The sequence below is a fragment of the Heloderma suspectum genome, chromosome 1 (assembly GCF_057233095.1).
Source record: "Heloderma suspectum isolate Gila_16-S chromosome 1, 16-S_ref, whole genome shotgun sequence".
Classification (NCBI taxonomy): domain Eukaryota; kingdom Metazoa; phylum Chordata; class Lepidosauria; order Squamata; family Helodermatidae; genus Heloderma; species Heloderma suspectum.
Window position 1 is genome coordinate 110,919,740 of NC_139458.1, and position 10,364 is coordinate 110,930,103.

Here is a 10,364-nt window from a genome sequence, read left to right on the forward strand (position 1 = left end):
AAAGGTTTTAGTAGAGATTATGGGGACCCCCCCATGAATCCTCAATGGTTGCGGACTTTGTGTGAAATAGAGTGGCCGTCTTTTGGTGTAGGATGGCCTACTGAAGGCTCTTTGAAGCCCAGCAAAATCAGCCGTGTATATGCCATTGTGGTTGAGAGACCTGGGCACCCCGACCAATTTCCCTACATAAACCCGTGAGATTCCATAGTCCGCGCTTCTCCTCCATGGCTAAAGAAATGCCTAGAATCCCAGGCAAAAGTTTTGGTGCTCAGAAAAGAAAAATTGGCCAAGAAATTACAACCAGTGTTAGAAGCCCCGTGTGAAGATCTGGCAGAGCTAACGGCGTTTCCACCTGCTTATGCCCCGCTTCCACCACGGGCCCATGTTACTGTAAGACCGCCCAGTCGAGATCCAGATCCGGTGGCTCCTGAGCCCCTGCCATCCCCCCTGCAGAGGCATTGCCCCTCGCTTTAACTTAAAACTGTCGCCATCAGTTTCAAGCCCCACCAGCAGGAATTTCTTCTATTTCAGCTATGGTCCTCAACTCCCAGATATTGCTTGCCGAGACTTTCATCTCTACGGGATCGGGAGGTTCCCCTCTTACACCTCAATCAGCATTAATAAAAGAAACTGAAGAATTGAAGTGTTGGGCAGAAGATTTAATCAAATCGGCGGTAACCCTTAAAAAGATGTGTTCTCACAAAAAAGAGGAGGCGAGCTCATCTACTGCTCATCAGTCATCGTCTACTGCTCAAGACTTGCACCCCCTTGAGATGTATGTCAAACAAAGAAGGAAAAAGGTTTTTTTTTAAAGATTCAGAATAGAGAGAGAAAACAGCAAAAAGCTCAAGGTCGAGCTGAGAGAAAAAAAAGAACAAGATCTGAGGCTGTTAATTAGAAAAATGTTGTTGCAGGACAGCCTGGCTTTTAACAAAGCGTGGGAGCGTGAGAGTGTAAGGCCGAAGAAGTAGCCTAGCGCGCCGGGGGGGGGGGGCAGGAAAATTGCCCACAACGTTCTGAGTTGTGCAACATCATCACCTCGCCTAATTGAGATGAAATCCCTAAGAAATAGAAACTGAAAATGAAGACCCAGAAGATGAAGGCGCAAAATGGAAAATAAAAGTAAAGAATCAGCCCCCAGAGCACAAGCTAGACCCCTCTTCAAGTGGAAAGTGTGCCATAGGACGGTCCGAAGGCAGAATGAAGCGGAGAGACCACGTTGAAGATCTCTGTCAAGGTAACCGTGTTTAGCTTTGAACTACGTTAGAATTGCATACAGCCTGTAGCTACTGACCATCAGCTATATGATTTCTGAAGAGCGTAACTATTAAGCTTTTGCCATGGGATTCCCTGCAATGAAGAAATCTCACTGATTTAAGTGTCCAGTGTTACACTGCCTGAGTGTGTGTGCTGAAGAGACCGAGAAACCAGACAGCATGTTTCTGGCCAAGCCAAAATCACGCTACTACCATGCTCCTGGAAGCTGCAATAAACTGTGTAAGCTGGGAGACCCAACCTGATTGAGAAGAAAAGAAGATATTGGAATAACTGTCTTGAAAAACAGTGAAATCTGTGTAGCTGGCTGGCTGACGCTGTCAGTAATGTTACAACTTTAAATTAAGACTGTTTTCCTGTTTGAGACCCCAGCGAAGAAAGCTGACCTGAGTTATTTGTTGCCCATGCCAAAGCAAAAGATTTAGCTGCCCTGTACCTCATCATGTCCTGTTTTGAGCTTGGGATTTACAAATACAAACAAACTGGAAAGCTTGCCTTTGAAGTCCTGCAAATCACCCCACCGCCTCCCCAAAGAAGATTAATGGCTGCCTGAAAAAAATGCATGTATAAAGCGATGCCCATCACCCCCCAGCGTCCTGAGTTTTGGCACTTTGCTTTCGTGTACCAGGTTAGAAGAGAAAAAAAAAGAGTAAGTTTTTAAAATGTCTGTGAGAACCTGACAGAAGTAGAATAAAATTTACAGAGGAGTTGCCCAGGTTAAAGCGTCACGGCTAGAGAGCTGAGTTGTGCCGCTCTGTTTAGACAGAGACCTTGCTAAAAAGTTAAAGGCCCTTGTCTGTCAGAAGGGGTGTAGGGCCACACTTCCCCTTTTTAAACTGATGCAAAAGTGGAGAGCCTTTGCTGGAAACATCTCATCTTCATTGCCCAGAGCCTTCTCTGTTTGCCTCCATCATTGTCTGGGCTGTTTAGAGACACTCTGCACATGGACTAAAATTTTAAATTGTCAAAGACTTGCCATGGACAGTGCTGTGAAGCTTTTGATAAACTTGAACTCTCATCGCTGTAGACCGTGTGTCTGTGTTTGTAGTCAGCTCAGTGTACAGCAGGCTGTTTGATCTATGACTTTTAGATTTCCTTCTGCTAAAACTCATGCAGCATAGAGTTGCAGATGCAAAAATGGTGACCTAGAACTCTTTGCGTGTGTGGGTATGCTTGTCCCTTGATTTTGATGGGCCCTGGGCTTTCAGCCAGAAGAGCAGTATGATTGCTGGATCTGCTCCATCATGCCTTACCATGCAAAAAGTGTTTTCCATTCATTGTGTTAAATTGCAGAAAAAGTTTGTTGTGTATATTTTATGATTTCTTAGATATCATAAAATATATATATTTGCAGATTAGTGTTAGTTGCAACTCCAAATGATACTGAGTGTGGTTCCCAATAGATGACAAGGAAGAAAAGACAAAAGGCAAGTCGAGACAGAGGCAAGTAGAAAAGAGGGAATAGAGAAAGTAGCAGACAGATAGAAAAGGAAAAAAAAAAAAAGAAGAAGAGGCAAGAAGCAAAGAGAAGAAGCGTGGCCATAGTTGCCCCCAGGGTAAATTAAAAGCAGCTGATTGTGCCTGGAGCTTATTACCTGGGGTAAAGTAGCCACAATAATGTAATAGTTCTTTAAGATGAAAAAAATGTAACTAGAAAGAGAAGAAGAGCCTATCCCAAATGTGTGTCTTTGGGACTAGTGTAAGGCAGAAAGGTTTAAGTAAGTTGAGTTTAACTTGAAAAAGACAAAGAGACAAGGCTAGTGCATGGAGCAGAAAGTTTTATGTAAAAAGTTTGAAACATGATCTGCAATACAGGCAGATCAGCAAAGAAAAAGAAAGCAAAAGAAAGAGAAAAAAATTGTCTTCCCATACTAATGAATAAAAGTGTTATCAAGCACTTAGGGAAGCGAAGTTGTTTACAGGAAGCTGTGCCTGAAAACCAAACACTTCTAGCCTATGCTGAAAATGCTTGCTAGTGTTGTGCTGTCTCATGGGTAACATGTATGGTATAAGACCCGTTTAGCCCAATAGCTCGTGGTTCAGAGAAGCTGTCTGATCCAACCATTAGGTACGCCTGTGTGCTGTAATTTACCCAATAAAGTCTCCTTGTAAATACCCCCCCCCCCCGCTGGAATCCCAAAACACAAGCGGGGCTAAAGCGCCTCACCCAGTATCAAACCCTGCTGTTAAAAGCCATGAGAGCAAGTATAAAAAAAGTCAGTTAATATGACTAAAGTGTCTGAAGTGCTGCAAGGTGCCACCGAAGCCCCCAGAGCGTACTTGGAGCGTCTTTTAAATGCCTATCGCCTGTATACCCCCCTCGACCCAGAGGCCCAAGAAGACGTGGACGAGGAAAAGAAGACCTGGCAGAGGCAAAAGATTCTTAAGAAAGAACCGGTGTGCCCAGTGCAGACAAGATGGACATTAGTGGCATGAATGCCCAAATAAAATAAATCAAATACAAAAGAGAACACCAAAGGGGCCAGAATGGGCGAAGAGGGAGACAGCTTGAGAGGGGCCGTGACATTGACTGTGAGGGGCCGTGACATTGACTTCATGATTGACACTGGAGTGGCATCAAGAGCAAGCAAACGTTAGCCTTAAACAAGAAGTCCAAACACTGAGCGAAGTTCAAGCCCAACGTCGCTTTGTCTTAAAAAATAAGCCCCCAATTCCCATCACAGAAGTTCATCCTTTCCAACCAAGGGTTAAAGTATGGGTTAAAGAGGGAAAAATAACCCTTTGACTCCCAGATAGAGAGGACTGAAAACTGTCATACTTTCCACCCCCACAGCTATGAAAGTAGCTGGAGTTAAACCCTGGATACATTGGACACGAGTCAAGAGAGCAAGAGGGGGAGAGTGGACTGTAGCTGAAAATCCTTTAAAAATCATTCTAAAAAAGCAGTAAGAAGACTCAGGCTAGACTTTACTGTGGGCACCCCAGGAAACTGTCCATCCTACGTACAGTCAGACCTGCAACTGGAGAACTGAAGAAGGGGACTAGACCCTACTGCAGCTTGCCAGGTGAATAGCTGCCCAGCGTACGGTCAGATCCCAAAGAAGATCAAACATGCGTGTTGTAGTGTTAGTAATGTTGCATTGTGTTTCCTTAATAAAGTGCAAAAAAGGGGGTGTGCCCCTAGAAAGGCAAATCTGTCCCAGCAATTTGCTGATAATTACTGGCTTCACCTGGCTAACATCACGAGAGTAAAACATTTTTGTTTGCCAAGAGATATACCTGCAAACAGGCTTATTAGCTCTTGTCTAATACCTGTCTGTAGACATCCTGAGAAAATTTAAAAAGATACCATGTTACGCAATTATGGTATAAGCTTGACTTATTCCCAAAATGCTAATTGGGGCGTAGTTGCAAAGATCCTACCCCCTACAGAATTTACTTTATGTACCCCCATTGTTGCTGAAACAAATACTACGTGTGCACGAATGCTTGTCAAAAATTTTCCAGAAAATGTAAAGCTATCCCTGGCCCCCCCTTCCACTGTAATGAAATTCAAAACATATCTTTTAATGATGCCCACATACTTTTGCCTCATGGATGGTTTTAGACATGTAGTTCCCGCACTTGGTCATTCATTCCTGCCAACTTGTCTAATAACCACCCATGTTGCCTCAGCCGCCTGGTGCCAATTCTTCCCCTGTGGCCCGAGAAAATCCATCAACGGCAGCCTCGAGCACTCCAACTAACTAAAAATTGTAATAGTCATGTGCAGTTATATTCTGACTTAGAAAAATTGGCCTTAGTAATGTCACTGGTTGGGGTTCCAGGTTTAGCCTTGGCTAATGGTCTGGAGATCAACCGGTTAGCTTGCAGCTTAGCCAAAAGCATAAATGCCACCTCACGAGCATTTAACGAGCATTAAATAAAGAGTTGCGTGATCTAAGAGGTGCAGTTCTAGAAAATAGAGCTGGTATAGGTTACCTCTTCCTTCTTCATCATTTAAGTTGTGAGACACACCAAAAGCTCTGTTGTTTTAACTTAACTGATAATGGCAATGCTGTAGATGAACAGATCAACAAGCTGCACAATATAGTAGCTAACAAAACAATAAGACAAAACAATTAGCTCAATTAGTTAACCCCTTGGCTTCCAGATCTTAGCTGGCTTGAAGCATTGTTCATCCTAATTCTACCAGTGTTGTTCATAAAAGTTCTGTTATGTCTCTGCGTTCCTTGTCTTATGCGCTGTTTAACCAATCTGTTTTATGTCTCAGCTAGTAAAACTGCTGCCCTCTACACTCTAATAGCCCAACAAGAGGCTAAGTAATATGTATGTCACAAAAAGCTTTGTATGGTTATCAGAAATGCTATAATTGTAATGAAATTATGCATTTAAGGGGGGAATGTAGCAGCCATATCGGGGGTCAGACTAAGTAGCCTCATGCAGTCTCATGCTTCATGTTCTTGCTGAGCTCTTTCTCCCTTAAATATATTGTTGTAAGCTGACGAGACACAGGAATTCCTTATCTTGTCAAAGGTCATACAATTGTATATCTTGTTCTCTGCTGTTCTCTGCTTATCACGGCTACCCTATAACCCAATTCTTGTATTATAAACAATGGTGCTAGGAGAAGAAATGTTGAGGACTGCAACCCCACATGGGAGGGGGAGGAGGAGCCGTTTCCTATGTGTCACAATATCTATAAAAACAATGTGCTAATGTAAATCGGGGCTTCTGGCTCTTTGGAAATGATTCCAGCCTTAAGCCCACGTGTTAAATAAAGAATCTCTTTTTCCTTCACTCCGTGGTCTCTCTGACTCTGAGTTCTGTAACAATAATGATATGACACAAGGTGTAGATCTGGAGGGAAACAGAATCCAGAGGGAGCAGCCATTTTCCTGACAGGCCTACCAGCCAGGGTTCTCAGAGCAGGTGTCAGCATCCACCCGATCTAGGGAAACCTGCTGTGGGGTGGAGCAGCAGCAGAAGTTCACGGTGGCCCCCGGTACAGAAGGGGGCTTCAAGGAACCCACAGCCCCTGAAAACCCACCAGAACTCACCCCCACCCCATGACATTCCACCTGGGGAACCAGGGGACCCCATACCCATCTGGCTCCTTATGGTCTCCCCTACTATTTCTGTTTAAGAGGAGGGGAAAGCAAGTGCAGGCCTGGGAACCAAGAAGGAGCAGAGCAGCCTGACTTCCACTGATGCACCAGGTTCCCATGGCCTCTCCTGAGACACCCAACACAGGTCATAGCCCAGGTCCCAATCTTAAATTCCTCCTGCTCTCTGGGTATGAGGGCCATGAACAGCCAACTTTAATGAGTTGGGACAGCACTGAGGCAGCAGTAATGAGAGGAACGTCTCATAATAGCCTGTGGAGATCTCCCTTCCTCTCCACCTCACCTCCCTGGGTGAATGGCTTGTGGCAATCTATAAATAAGGCAGAAGCCACATTTTAAAACTTTGTTTAAAATCCATATATCAATGGATGATGCTGTTAGTTTGCTTAATATGTATCATAACTTACATGGGGCTGGTATTGTACAGGACAATGTTATCATGAACAGCATTACACAGAAATAGCCACGTGATTCCAGTGACAAGTGTGTTCCCAAGGCCATATAATATATGGTATTAAAATTACTTATATACATGTAATTAATTGCATGTGAATGATATTTTTTTCTTTTGCATCAATTTCATTATTTTTTACTTATAATCCATGATTACAGACCAATTTAAAATAATAAACACAAAACTGAAGTAACCCATTTCAGTATTTTAAATTTGTCTGAAAATATGTTTCAGCCACAATTCTATGCATGTTTAGACAGAAAAAAGTCCAACTCCCAGCATTCACAAGCCAGTAAGACTTTTATCTGTCTAAACACATCTAAGATGGCACCCCAAATCTTAATTCTTCTGGTACCTCTCTCTCTGCAAACAATATTGGATCCTGTAGTTCGACCTGAAAAGGGTTGAACTTTTTTGTGAGTTCTCAGTGCGTTCATCTGGTTAGCATGCAGCAACTAAAGATCAGCACTGGCCCCACCTTTCCCATCAAGCACACCTCTGGACCTATCCCCTTAATGTACATGTTCTGCACAATGTTTGCAAGGGGCCACTTACTCATGTACAGCGCTGTCTATGCAAAGGTGATCAGGACCCTCACCTGATTGCAGTGAACACATGCATGCATAAAACTGAACGCATGTAGGCACCCGTTTGCAGGCATTGCACTGAACATGCATATGTCAAAGTGGCAGAACAAGCGGTTCATTTGGCATCAGGTCAGCAGTAGGGTGCCACTCTCCCCTTCTCCACATGTTTAGCATTATGCATTTGAATGGAGAAGCTCTGAATAGAAAGTCAGGTTGTTCTGCATTGGCCCTCTAAAGCTCTTTATTTCTCATTCAATTTATAAGAGATCTTTATGAAACGGTGACTTTGCCCCCCTCCACTCACCTTGCACTACTAGTTGGGTGGATGCTTCATTCTGACAATCTGAGGGAGTGTGAGTATCCAGTCGTCTACTGAGGGGTGACAGTTTCTAACACCTGAAGTGGTTGAATGCTCCACCTTGGTTGAATGGTTGAATGCTCCATCATTTCCACCTTCACATGCTCCCTCCTGACTTACAAATTCTCTTGGGAAAGGTGGCTTAATACTATAACTCAGACAAAAGGTATGCTACAAAGAGATTCTGCCTTCATTTTCCCTGACCCTTCTTTCCTTGCTTTCTTTCTTTATAACCAATTAAAAAGAATCAAACATATAATCAACACACCAATTAATGATGATTTTCTCACTGAAGAGGAAACATTTTTCATGAATTCTGGAAAGGATTAGCATTCCTTTGATAGTAAGTAGATTACAACTGAATCTGAATTTAAACATATAGATTTAAATGCTTGCAGTCCCAGGGCTTCTTCATATGGAGCTTTTATCCTGCTATTGAGATTGCTCACTCATGGAAGTTTGCAGGTCCTTTAGATGACGTCGTGAACCTTCAGGGCACATCCAGAGGTATTTCCTGGTTATTCCATATCAAAAAGATCCGGAAATAATGAGCTATTTATTTCAGTCGGGATGTTGCACTATTAAAACAGCCACTAGATGGTGCTGTTTCACTGAGTTCTATGGAACCTTGAAAATAGGGATGTACGAAAGTGACTTACCTTTCACAGATTATGTTGATGGTGGGGGGGAGGCATTCTGTCCCTCCCCCCGGAATCCTGGCCGGGGGGGAGGCGCTCCGTTCCTCCCCCCGGAATCCTTGAATGGGTGGCTGTGCTCTGCGGCAGCTCTGCGGAGCAGCCGGCCAGGCCTGGCCAGGCCAGAGCCGTCCGCAGCTGGATTTCCGGCCATGGAGGGCTCTGGGTAAAACAACAACAACAACAACCAACCGTGTACGCAAATGGCAGCGGCTACGGCCACTGCCATTTGCATTACTTATTTTTGGCCGTCTTAATCTACATAAATATATACATAGACTATGACAGCGAAAATAAAGGGGAACGCAAATAGTGTAGCGGGCGCTATTTGCGTCCCTTTTTCATTCACCGTTTTAGCCTACGTAAATCTTTACGTAGGCTAAAACGGCAAATCAAAAGGGGACGCAAATAGCGCCCGCTACGCTATTTGCGTTCCCCTTTATTTTTGCCGTCATACTCTACATAAATATTTACGTAGATTAAGATGGTAAAAAGAAGGAACGCAAATGGCGGTAGCCATAGCCGCCACCATTTGCGTACGCGGTTTTGGGGTTTTTTTAACCGACCCAACCATGATAGGCTACGTAAAGATAGCCTATCACGTCTTTTTTTTCTTTTTTTTTAAACCTAGCCACGATAGGCTACGTAAATCTTTACATAGCCTATCACGTCTTTTTTTTTTTTTTTTTTTACACTCAAGCCTGGAAATGGCGGCGGCGGCAGCCGGTCAGAAGACCGGCCACCGCCGCCGCCGGAGCCGCCGCCACCCGGAAGATCTGCCCCAGGTGAGTCTCGTACCGGGGGGATCCGCGGGGGGGCAGGCCATTCCGCCATGGAGTTCGGGGGCCGAATGCACTGGCATTCGGCCTCACCGAGATCCGTGGAGGAATTCTCTGACATCCCTACTTGAAAATTAAAGGCTTCCCCTCTCAGCAATCATGTGGTTGCCACTGTAAATGCAGAAAGACTCCACAACTGGAGGACTGTGGGTTTTTTGTTTAATGTAAAGGCAGCCCCAGTGTTCTCCAGGATTGTTATCCAAGAATATACAGTTTTCTTCCCCCAGGACATTCCACGGGGGAGAAGGGGGAAAGGGCACAGAAGCTTTCTCATCTCTCTCTTATCTTCAGTGCCTGTGAGCATGAGGGACGTGGGCATATTTTATGCCTTATACATGATGCATTTAATGTACCGCTAGTCACCATGGTGAAGCAACATAATACTGAGGAAGAAGTGAGAAGAGTGGACAGTAGAAGCACAACAAGGCTAATGGCCAGCCCTAAATTAGGCAGAGTGGAGCAGTTTCAGATGCTAGGAGGTGGAAAGCAGAAATGAGATGTTGGGGCTCTGTGTGGCATGCAACCTGCCCTGTATCTCCTAAACAAATCTGCTGCTCTCAGGTGTGTTGGATGCTGCTCTGTTCCCAGCGTTGAAGTAAAATTCAACTGCCAGTCTGGTCAGCTTCTGTTATGTGGAAGGGAAGGGTTGAGGGGCATTCCATTTTGTCCTTCACCTCAAGCAGAAAAATGTCTTGGACCCAGCAGTTCATGGGTAGCCCAACATTGCTGTGCGGCATTTCCACTGTTGCTACCAATAACGTGAGAGCATTGTCAGCGATCAAGGTCACGATGGATGGGGTGGCTGTGGCATTCCATTTTGTCCTTCACCTCAAGCAGAAAAATGTCTTGGACCCAGCAGTTCATGGGTAGACCAACATTGCTGTGCAGCATTTCCACTGTCGCTACCGATAACGTGAGAGCATTGTCAGCGATCAAGGTCACAATGGATGGAGTGGCTGTGACATTGCAGGGGATGCTACAGGAGTGCTTTTCGGTATTTGCTTTTGTTTGGATTTGTATTGTTGTGTTTTTGATTTTGGTGCTGCTGGGACCAAATAGGATCATGACT